This window comes from Miniopterus schreibersii, assembly GCF_964146895.1.
Source record: "Miniopterus schreibersii genome assembly, chromosome: 20".
NCBI lineage: Eukaryota > Metazoa > Chordata > Mammalia > Chiroptera > Miniopteridae > Miniopterus > Miniopterus schreibersii.
Window position 1 is genome coordinate 25,786,363 of NC_138122.1, and position 12,318 is coordinate 25,798,680.

Consider the following 12,318-nt stretch of genomic DNA (forward strand, 5'->3'; position numbering starts at 1 on the left):
TCAGACCCTCCACACACGACCTACAAGCTGCACGCAGTTCCTTGCTTAGACCGATGAGAGGGGACTGGCTGAGTCCCCTCTGGACTCAGCTGAGAAAGGCTCCTCACATGTACAAAAAATCTGAGGAGGACGGGGACAGGCTAAGTGCAGGAATGACCGTGAGGCCCACCACTCTTCACCTCAGCCCAGCATCATCAAAGTGACAAGAGTCAGGCAGGAGAACAGGACAGACAAAGGAGGCACAATGGTCCAGGAAACACGATGATGGTGACGAAAAGAGAAGACGTTGTCCTTAAAATATTTCACTCAGCCGCAGCAGTGGACTCTTGGGCTCAGGTCAAGCACTCCTCTCTGAAGAGAATTTTTGGAAACCACCACGAAAAGCAACAAGGCAAGCCTTGGCCAATTTCAAACCTTGCAGCTCAACATCCTCCTAAACTCACAAAAATCTGACTAAGCCTCAGCCTGAGAAACAGAGGCAAGTGCTTATCAAGAACCTAAGAAGGGTCACAAACTCAAAGCTGACAACTTCAGTTGTATAGTCTTCATGCCCCTAGCTCCCAGTCCACCCAAGGTACATGAATCCCAAAGCAGGGAACTGTGGCCAAGATTTAATGAAGGAGAGAAGTCTAGTCTGTCTCAATAAAAGAATTGGGAACAATGATGTTGGGTTTTTAATCTTCCAATTTAAGCTTCTGCTTCATGCATTATTACTGAATGGCATGTCGAGCTTACTCTAAAAAACCAATTTACTGAGAAACGAAAGATCAAAGCCTTGGTTGTGGTCATCCACAAAATGTAATGACCAAAAGCAACACTCCTGCACAATGCTTCAAAGTCAGCGAGTGTCATGTTGAAAGTAATCAATCCAAAACACAGGCAAAAGGGGGGGGGGGATGTTCTTGCTCTACTAATACGCTGGACATAATAGAATTTTTGATGCCCATGCTCACTGAATAAAGACAAACTACCTAAAATAGGACAAACTACCCTTCTTCCCCCCCCCCAACACGTAAGGACCATAACACAGAATATAGTAATTTAAAATAACTGTTATGCACATTATCATCCCACTTAAGCCTTACGATGCGATGGATTAGCTATTACTCTTACCCTCTCTTAAGTGAAGGAGAGCCTCAGATTAACACATGCATTTCTTCATTTGACTAGAAGCAGATGTGAACACAAGTGTGACTCCAGAGTCCTTAGAAAAGATGAGACACAATGAAAACATTAGTCCCAGCATCACTAAAACGACCTACATATGTAAAGCACCAAGAATTCACAAAGCACAAAACGTAAGTCAGTCACATTACTCTATAATCTCACTTTCCAAACAAGATTGCAACATACACTATACACACGATCCCAGAATCCTCTATTTACACCACTGACTGATGCCATAGTTCTAATATTTTTTCAAGCCAAGAACCACTTATAAAATATTTATCTCTAGAACTCAACTCACTTCTGAACAGTTGAAAAATAGCTACTGTTTTGCTTGCACCTTCTCAACAGTGAGAAGCAGGAAGAGCAATCTACTTCCAAGCACCAACTACGGATGCGGGGAAAAGGCTCCAGGATGTATATGGCTCAGCTGCCCGATCTCCTCTGACACTCTTGTCATGAAGACATTTATGGTTCCACCTAAAAATAGGAAGCTTTGTTGCTAAACATCAACATTAGATGAACAGTGTTATTTATTTCTGCGTAACCTACAGGTTTATTTTAAGAGACAAAAAAAGCCAGGCCTGAAATAAGCAAAAATGTTGAACTAGATAAAACATCCTGGTTTGTGATTTAACTCTGAGATCTGATCTATATAACAAATTTAAGAGGGCATAATCATTTCTTTTAGGGAAGTAAACCTTAGAAATTTCATAGTAAATAGAGCCAATGGTTACTGGCAATTGCAATGCCGCTGTCATAGCAAATGGTTAACCACATACTCATTCACACAGTAAAATATCTCTGCTCTTCTATTGAGTTTTCTGTTATTAAATGTTCTGCCAGAGGATGTTTTAAAACAGTGATTTTCGTTATACAAATCTTTTTCAGTGAACTATGGAGGGCCTAACATCAATGTCCACTTTTTATCCACAGGAAGTCACAGAAAAGCCAACACAAATCTGGCAATATGGGACACAGCGGTACCTCATGGTGTCTGGAGAATCGGCCCAGGCCTTGCTCATATCCTGCCAGAAGCTGGGCAAACATTTTGAGCAATCCTGGCTGTGAGGTCATGACAATGACCTCACAAGCAGGAATTCTGATGCTGGTCTGCCTCTAGGATACAACCTCAGCACTTTAAGGAAAAACCAAAAGGTCCTGTATCCCTGTATCTGGAGCTGATGACTCAGGAAACGTACCTTCTCTCCCAATAAATTATCCTCCCATCTCAGATCAGCAGCATCTTCCCCAATGCTGACCAAAAAGCAACGCAGGTAAGCAGAGAAAAGCACACCCACCTAAGAACTCAGCTCACCCCCAGAAACGTATTTTTATATCTTTCACGTTTTCAAGTTTTTATTTGGGTTCAATTTGAAGCACCTTTCCTTAGTTTTCTCTCCTTGAAAATGAAGGTATATTTAAGAATTCTGAAAACTGAGTAGGAAGTGATCAGAAAGTTTAAACGTTATCCCTGCCTTGCCATTTTAATACATCGCTAACTTCACCAGCCTCAGTATTTACTGTTTGTGAAGTGAGGATTATTATGTGTAAACAAGAAGCTCCTTTCAAAAACGCCAAAAGTGCAAAACCTCACCACAGTTCTGCAACAGTCTATCTTTGCTGAGAAAAGACAAAATCCCCAGATTGTTATTTTTACCACCCTCCTGAGTTTTGGCATTTGCAAGCCAGCACAAAATACGAATTAGTGAAATTTTATTAATAGTTCTACATGATTAAAAAATTTTTAATTGGAAAGAAATATAACACAGGATTAATAATAATTACCCGCAGGTGCTGGGATTACTGTTAGTTTTCATCTTTGCATTTTCTCGGGTTTCTCAAATTTTACTTAATGAACAGGTATAATTTCATTAGCAGTAAAAAAAATATTAATGATTTCTGAGCCACAATAAAATGGCTTCAACCAGGGACTTAGGAAGCAGACTGGGCTGCTTTCTTTCTTTTTTTTTAAAGATTTTTATTTATTTTTTTAGTTAGTTTTTAGAGAGACAGGAGGGGAGAGAAACATCGCTGTGAAAACGAAACACGATGCACGCCCTCTCCCGGGGACCGAGCCCGCAGCCCAGGCACGTGCCCGAAGGTGCGCGGGTGACGCCCAACCAACCGGCCCCGGCCGCTCTCGGCGAGGGAACGAGCCGGGCGCACGCAGGACGAGACGCGGATGCGCGCGCAGTGGCGGGGTCCAGGGTCGCCAAGCATTTTCCTTCCGGGAGAAACAGGCCATATTCCCCAGCTCCCTTTGCAGCGAAGCGTGTGACCTGTGCACCACTTCTAGGCCTAGCCCATAAAATCTTCCCACGTGCGACCCCCCACGCTCTAGGCCCTCGCGAAGGCCTGATGAAGACAAGCTGGGCAACGTCAAAGGCACGGATTGGGACCGCGGGGTCCCCACATGGAAGAAGCCTTAACCCCTGAGCCCCTCCTCCCCACTCCCTCATCAGGAAAAACCTACCCCGGGCTTTTCCATAACTGAAAATAAACTTTCATCTGTAAGTCACTAAACTTAGTGGGGCTTGTTACAGCAGCTAGCTTATCTTACCTAATACAGTGGGGCAAAGAGATCGGAAACTTTGCTTAGAGCTTTGCAATCATCCTGGCTAAGCTGCTCAAAAAAACTTTTAGGATAAGCACCTGAGACAGAAGTGCTTCATACCACAAAAAAGCATAATTATACAAATAAGTAAAAGTACTACAGCCAACTAAAACTAACATAAGAAGATTGGTGATGAGTTGATAACTATATATTTGACATCTAACACAAAATTTTTATTGTAGAGGATGTTTTAGTAAAATCCAAACCACGCTGCCTTCTCAACCCTTCATAACCTAAAAAACACTTAAGCAATTTACAGAAATAAGAGGTTCCTCAAAACAAGCAGTTCCCTAAAACAAGCATAGTGTAAATCATGGTCAAATAAAAAGGAACACAATTCTTCTCTGATTTCTTAAGGTTTTGTTTAGTTTTTGTTTTATTACTTTACCTATAAAAAATTTGTGGCTTAAAAATACAAATGTATAAAAAGAAAATTAGACTACGTAATGAACACCAGGACTTCCCAGCTGAATGACCTCAAATAAGTATACGACCCCTCCCCAGACCTTCATATCCTGAAGATACTGATTAGATAAGATCCATTTCTAACTCCACCCTCTTGTGGTTCCACTGTTTTGGATTTCAGATCCAAACTCAAGTGAAAGGGCAAGGATTCAAACGCAAAAGGGAAGTGACGGCAGCTGGTAAGCAGAGTCCTCTGCCATCAGTGCAGAAGGAAGACAACTCTGATAAGATCAGCTTCTAACAAGCTCAGCATCTCCTGGCACACTCCATTGTATCATCCAAGGCAAATCACAGCTCCACACTCAGCCTAAGTCCCTTCAGAGTCCGTTTCGTCCCATCAGCAAAACGAACACACTCCTTTATTTACTACATCTGGAAATTGTGTTGGGAGGCAAAGGAGAGTCTAAGAATTGGCCATGAATTTAATCTGCCAGGAAAGAGTTTCTCGCTGGGCCTCCAGGAAAGGGCTGCAGGCTACAACAGAGGGAACCCAAAGACATCCGGCAGCAGGAAGGCTAAGTGACTTACCTGTAGACAACTGCACTCTGAGACTTCTGAGCTCCCTTCTAATCCTAAAACGCTATGTGCCCATGAACTTAACAACCAAAGGGAAAGAAGATCCGAGAGTCACGGAAGTCTAGTCTGAGAGAAAGGTTTTTGAGGCTGATTTTCAAGCCAAACGGGAGAAAAATTCAAAGGCTGTGTTCTAATATCATATTCTTGAGCTTGAGATGTTCATTCACAGCTTGATCCTGTTCCCTGAAGTCATGGTTATGTAAGTGTCGTGTGCTGTGTCACTTGCTGTCCCCCACCCCCAACACACAGAGACGCAATGTAACCTGAGCTCGTCTGCTTCGGCCACTGGAAACATTACACAACACTGGGTAGCTCTCCAAACTGACTTGCGTTTCCACTAAAAAAATGGCAAGTTTTTCTATTTTTCCCCCTTTCAGTTCTTCACATGTGTATGTCCGTATATACAGAAAAGGCTGAAGGAAACAAAACTGAAGAGCATTTACATGTTTTCTTCAAGTAAAACACGGAAGGTTATAACTTCACAAAAGACTATCAATATAATCAATAAGCTGATGGGCCTGCAGGGGACCAATTTAAACACATCTCACATCCTAGCTGAACTGTGCTTAAAGTCCAGAGAAGGGAAGGGTACAGTTATGCCTCGTCAGCAAATGGGCTGTTTCTACACCCAAAGCCCACACTTTCTCAGGAATTGGTTCTAAGAGTACAAGCAGCCGCACCTCCTCCAGGGTCTTCCTGACTACGCTTCCTGCCCCCCTCCTCCTCCTCTGGGCTACTCTCGCCACTGTGCAGTCTTCTATTACTGAACCATGAATCACGCTCATTCCCGTCTTGTTTGCATATCATGCTGTGACTAAGTCCCTCGTGCTCAGAGATGAGATCTGTCTCTGCATCCAAAGGACCTAGAAAAATATGTGGTACATACCAGGAGTTCTAAAAAGTCCTGAACTGACTCAGCATCAAAAGAAGAATCCACCAAATGCTGGACTACTGCGATTTTTTTACTAGAGCATTAAGTAACTGGAACTCATCCCTCCCTAAGCATTTGATGAACACGACAGCATTAGAGGATTTCCCAACCCTGGAGCCTCCTAAAAGTAGGTCAATGCAGCTATAGGCAAGCTGCTCAATTACTACCTCAGTAGTATACATGAGCCATAAGTCTCAAATTATATCATTCTACTATACTCTTACAGAACAGTGCAGTCCAATACAAATATAATGCGAGACAAATGTAAAATTTTGAATTTGCTAGTAACCATGTTTTAAAAAATTAAAAAGAGCCCTCACTGGTGTGGCTTGGTTGGGCATCAGCCTGTGCACAGAAAGGCTGCAGGTTCGATTCCTGGTGAGGGCACATGCCTGGGTTGTGAGCTCGATCCTCAGTAGGGGACGTGCAGGAGGCAGCAGATCAATGTTTTTCTCTCTCTCTCTCTCTCCCTTCCTCTCCCTTTAAAAATCAACTAAAATATTTAAGTAAATAAATAATTAAAAAGAAACAGCTGAAATGAATAACATTTTATATAATCCAATATATCCAAAATATGACTTCAAAATGTAATCGATATGAAAATTAATAAGCTATTTCACATTCTTTTTTCTCACACTACGTCTTTGAAATCTATTATGTATTTTATACTTAGAGCACATCTCAAATTAGACTTAACCACATTTCACATGCTTAACAGCCATATGTGGCTTAGGGTACTGCACTGGACATTACAGGTCTAGAATACATGTTTGAGGCAGAAGAGAAAGTAGCTCTGGGATTGGCACTGATAATGAACTTGGGGCACAGATACCCCAAGTCCCCCTGAGTAGACAACAAATGTCTTTCCTACATCATTACAACACATAAGTGAGGAAAAGAGCACAAAGTCTCTTTCATAAAAAACTATGAATAATTTAACTGTTCTTAAGAGAAAAAATAGCATTTACCTTTAAAACCCCCATTTGATGGGATATGTAATGTATAAAGAAGCCCTGCTTGTATATAGCACAAGGCCCAGTAAAACTGACAGCTCAACACTTGGAGTTTGAAAATACGCCCACACAGAACTCAAAGCAAAGTACGGCGATTGAGTTACAGATGAAAATTTAATAAGCGTGTCTCAAGCTACAAGAAAGGATCCTGAGAGTTGGAGCCTGGCAGTAAGGCCCTATAGCGGGAGGCAGCATTTCAAGCACAGAGGGAGGGAGAGCGGTAGGTACTCTACAGAAGCAGCTTAGCTTTTGCAGTCTTTCTGATTGCAGGAAACCAACCCCATGTGATAAGGACTTTTGGAAAGACAGGCTTGAGGACTGCAGGGAAAACTGTGGGAGAAAGGGGTAAAGGATGTGACTTCAGTTGTCAGTAACTCGTTTCTTACTAATTGGATATTTCTCCCCCAACCTTGAGTAAATTGCCTTTGACTATTATTTAAACTGTAAGATGGGGGGGGGGCACTGTCCCACTTTTCAACATCTGGGAAACCAGTTAGTCTGAACAAACACACAGAATATTCCATGGGGGATGGAGAGGGAGGCCTCTCCTCCAGGGCAGAGTACCTGGCAAGCACATGAGTGGTCAGTCAAGGTGCGAAGTTGCCTGATGCCTCCCTCGCAGTTCATTTAAGTTATTTTTGATAAACTTACAGCTAATCCACAAGCTGAAGTCAGAGCTTATATTCTTGTACTGCCAAATTTATACATTTCACAAACCATTATAAAACATAACACAAAATAATAAAATCAGTTTAAGGAAGGGAAAAGAAGACATGAGAAAAACAGGTAAAATGTAAAAAACACCAACTTAACTATGTGGTACCACCTGTCAATACTTCCGTTCAGGTCCACAACTCCCTCTCAAGTTTATCCCTTGTTTTACAGGATTTACTTAGACTAACTCCAAAGAGCCATGTGTCAGAATAAGAGTGATCACAGCTACTCTTCAAAGACATGGTCGTCACCGTCTTCACTTACAAGGGGCCATCCCTTATTAATTTCAGATCCAAGGTGGATCCCTGAGCAAAAGTTTACTGAGTATTAAAGGAATGCAAACTGTCCTTTTTTTACTCCACTGACAAGAACAGTCAACATCAATATTTCCTCAAAGATTTCCACCCCCTGGGAACTTTCCAATTGTTCTCTCACATCTGGATAGGCCCTATTGCTTTCATCACTCTGGACTCATAAGGAAAGCACTCACTGGAACGTCCCAGCCAAAAAATATCAGGAAGACTTCAGGAAGCAGAACTCTGGGTCTTCCTTAGCCTCCTGTCACCTCACTGTACCAGAGGACCACTAAGATCTATTTGCACTGATGTTTATCTGCATATGTATTTATGGATATTTCATACATGATATAGGATACAATTTCTTAAATAGGCCAGACTCAAACAGCTTTAAATTAACTCAATTAAAAAACAAAAACTGCATTCTCCAGCCAGGGTAAAGTACAAAAGATAAAAGATAAGCAAATAGTACAGTCACCGTTTAAAAAGATCATTGTGAAAGTCCATTTAGACACTAAAGGACTGACACGAGCCAGTGAGGGGAAAAATTAATTGGCTCCTTAATTCAAATGGTGCTACAAGGGAGTTGTACTTCCAACTTCTAACTGGCAGAGCCCTTAACAAAGCAATTTATGAAATCGGCCTACCAACCTTAAGTGACGGTTTGAGAATATCACATAAGATACTGACAAAGCTCTGCCACCTCTTTCCATCAAAGTCAGAAGTAAAATTTTAAGTAATTAGAGACTCAAGTTTAGGATGTCTGCTGAATAAAGTCAACATTCAGGGTATCAATAGGTAGATATAACCCTTTAAAAAATTATTTTGTGCTTGAAAATTACATGTTTAAAACTTAAAGTGTGTATGACACAGTACAGAATACAATTTGTACCCAGAGTTTCAAAGTCTCCAGCAGTTTTAAAAAGGAGGAAAGCCCAGCTGGTGTGGCTCAGCAGTGGAGCATCAACCTATGATCCAGAAGATCTTGGATCAATTCACAGTCAGGGCACATGTCGGGATTTTGGGCTCAATCCCCAGTAGGGGGCGTGCAGTAGGCAGCCAGTTGATGACTCTCTCATCATTGATGTTTCTGTCTCTCTCTCTCCCATCCTTCCTCTCCAAAATCAATAGAGATATTTTTTAAAAGTAAAAATAAGTAAAAAGGAGAGGGGGCCAAAATGCAGTTAAGGCAAAGCAAGCTGGAGCATGAGACAAGTTTTTGGAACTCTGGGCCATGGTGCAAAGTGCCTGCATCTTTGTACAGCTCAGTCTGAGTGAAGATTTATTTTATGTTCCTGCTACTTAGATCGGAGCAAAAAATAAGCAGCCTCCCAAAGTTCCTCCATCTGCCAAAGAACAGAAAAGGGGAGAGTGGGGGCAGACATGAAAAGCTGAATAATTTGAGCTATTTTGCTTATTTAACACAAGTTTCTACAAAATCCTGTGCCTTTGTAACTCAAATACCTTCAACTTAAGACAGATCTTAAAAGGGTTGAAATGACTAGGCCTGGTTAGTATCTCCCAGAAGAACGAACTTAATAGGTCGACAGCAGTCAATTATACTAATTCATAAAAAGGAGCAACTGTGCTTAATATAGCATCATAAAATTTCACTCAGAAGAGACCTCGGCAATCTAGTTCAACTTCCTCATTTTACTGCTGAGGAAAACACTTCTAAAAAGTGAAATCACTTGTTAAGGTCCCAGTTACTTAACAGTCTAGGACTTAAAGCCCAACCTCCAGGTGAAAGACTCCCAGCCTAAAGTATGCTGATGAGTAAAAGTGCCTGATCTGCCCCCACTCAAAGCAAACACATACCAACTGTTTGTTCTGAACAAGAAAGGGGCACAAAGACAACTCACACACGAATCAGTTACTTCCGTGTTGGCTTTTTTCTCTTTATAAAAGCTTTCTTATTTTCACTTTGCAAATGAGCAAATTTAATAGTTGGGACATTCCCCCTCCCTTAGGGATGTACTTCCCCCTCCCCTCTGAGTGATGTACATTTATTGGGGTTCCCCACCCCAGGGTCATAGGTCTTTAGAGTCAATGGAAAAAATAACCACATTTCTATTTTCACAATACCTACCGAAGATACCTGGCTATTTCAAGAGAAGGTAACACTGTACTAAATTTACTCACAAGCCCCTAAGATAGTTTGCTATACAACCACCCTACACGCTATAAATGGAAACTAGAAATTGGTGTCATCTGGATCTTAACACTCAACCTCATTGTTATTTTCTTACCCGTTCTGATCAGCTTCTACACAGACACACAACAGGTTCTACCTTAGAAAGACCTCACCACCACCACTCCTGTCATTAAGCCATGGAAAATAAAACTGACACACACACTAAAGGGCCTGAAATCTGGAAAGGCACAAGTTCTGACATGAGGAGCACGAGTTGTTTTTCCATGCTGAATATTTAACTCCTCACAAATGACAAGTTCTTGAGTGGCAACTGTTCAATTAAAATATGGCCTTCAGTACTGGCAAGGCACTCCTACTCAACTCAACTTTCTAAACCATGGCAGGAAGAATGGTGCTCATTTCCCGTAGTAGTAGAAGAGGGTTTTCCCTCCATTCTAACTTAAATGAAAGAAGAAGACTGAGGTGTTGATTCCTTTAGCAATGGGAAGTCGGGAGAGCCACAGGGAATAAAGGGAAGGGGAAAGAAGAGTTCTAACATGTACTCAGTTTTACATAAGTTCATTTAATCGTCACAAAGAGTACTGGAAGTAGCCATCATCCCCAATTTACAGATCAGATAACTGAGCTCCAAAAGGCTGAGCAGTTTATACAAGGTTCCATAAGGTAACACGGTTGGGCTTTGCTGCCAGGCAAAGGGCTGAATTCTTGCTCATAAGCTCACTTCCATTTATAGCCCTGAGTTCCCCCCAGGGAGAATGTGTGCCTGTTTTACTCAACTTGTATCCCCAACACCTGAGCTACTGCTTCCCTACATTAGGCGCTCAATAAACGCCTGATGAATATATGAATTAAAAGATAACTGGTAAACTCAACAAAAAACAACCAACCAGATTCAAATTGTCCTGGCCAAATTCAAGGTTGGAAAGGCTTGAATGGCCATTTTTTCAAAGCTATAGAAATAGCCAATAAGCACATGAAAGATGCTCAACATCATTAATCATTTAAAAAATGGAAATAAAAACTACACTAAGAATACCACCTCACAAACATTAGGATAACTACAATTAAAAAAAAAGAAAACCAGGAAATAACAAATGTTGGCAGGGGTTATGGACAAAGTGGAACCCTTGTACACTGTTGGGGGAAATATAAAATGATACAGTCACTGTGGAAAACAGCATGGCAGTTCCTTAAAAAATTTTTAAAAATTACAGTACTGTACCACATCTATCCTGCCTATAAAGTTTATTTATTCCATAGCCTGGAAAAGAAAAGTCTAAACAGGTCCCTTCCTGCCTTAGGTATTAGAACATAGCATCTCCAATAAGAAAGCATTCTAGGGAGGTGCCCTGGCCCATGTTGTCAGTGGTTAGCACGATGATTCGAGCACCAAAGGATCGTGGCTTCCATTCCTGGTCAAGGGAGTGTATCTGGGTTGAAAGTTCGATCCCCAGTTCCCATGTTTCTCTCTCCCCCCCCATCTTCCTTCCACTCTCCCTAAAAAAATCAATGGAAAAAATATCCTCGGGTGGAGATTACCAAAAAAGAAAGAAAGAAAGAAATCATTCTATGGAAGAAATCAGTTAAAGAGAGAATGCAGGAGGCCAAATGATTTGATTACGAGATTTTTAGTAAAAGATCCCTAATACCTCTTATCTTTCCTGAGAGAGGAAAAAGATATGCCAAATATTTCAGTGCACTACTTGACTAGGGATTTGTAGAGTCAGAAAAACAAAACAAAACATTAAAGTTTTATACATCCTTTATACATCAAATCCTGACTCCGGACGATATGTACACTCTGAACATCTGAATCTTAGGCCCTTAACTTCAGAAGAGATGCAGTGAATCAAGGGCTCGGCAACTTTAAGTGTAAAAAATGGGCAGAGTTAAAACTGGAATCTAATCCAAGCTATCCTTAGACATAAGTAAGCAAAGGAGAACACAAATATCAAACTACTTAATTCAAGTCAGAAGTATATCAGACCTTCTGCTCATATAAAACATTAGGGCGGCAAAATGTCTCTGTAGTCTCATTGGGATTCCTGAGGCCAGGTGGATGAGTACATTTCCCCAGGGAAACACATACCAGAGAAGGTTCCCAGTGGGGATTCTGTAACAGGGCTACTTCCTCTTTTCTAATGTTCTGCAAAGAATACTTGTAAGATTTTGTTGCTGAACCACGATAACATAGACAATTAAAAAAACAGACCCACCCATTGAGTTAGTATGAGTGGAATCTGTCCTTCTGGAAGTGCCAGATGGACTCTTGGGGGATGGGGGGGGGAGCGCCTAACTGTGGCCAAGATTCCTTGGTACTTGGTGCCAGGGCCAGGATATTAACCCAGATGTCCTGGCCAAATTCAAGGTTGGTTAATTAAGTC

At 41.4% G+C, this 12,318-nt stretch overlaps 1 protein-coding gene across 10 annotated transcripts in view; it reads right to left on the bottom strand.

The window, feature by feature from the left end:
• The window catches only part of CLIP1 (CAP-Gly domain containing linker protein 1), a 66,899-nt gene that overhangs the window by 51,158 nt on the left and 3,423 nt on the right, over positions 1-12,318 (bottom strand). For 3 of the 10 annotated variants that reach the window (XM_081123132.1, XM_081123130.1, XM_081123133.1), the window contains exon 2: positions 1,114-1,204. The exons of the other annotated variants lie outside the window; for them this stretch is intronic. The gene's annotated coding sequence lies outside the window, so the exon portion shown is untranslated. The remainder of the gene's footprint in view (positions 1-1,113; positions 1,205-12,318) is intronic. 10 annotated transcript variants of the gene reach the window in all.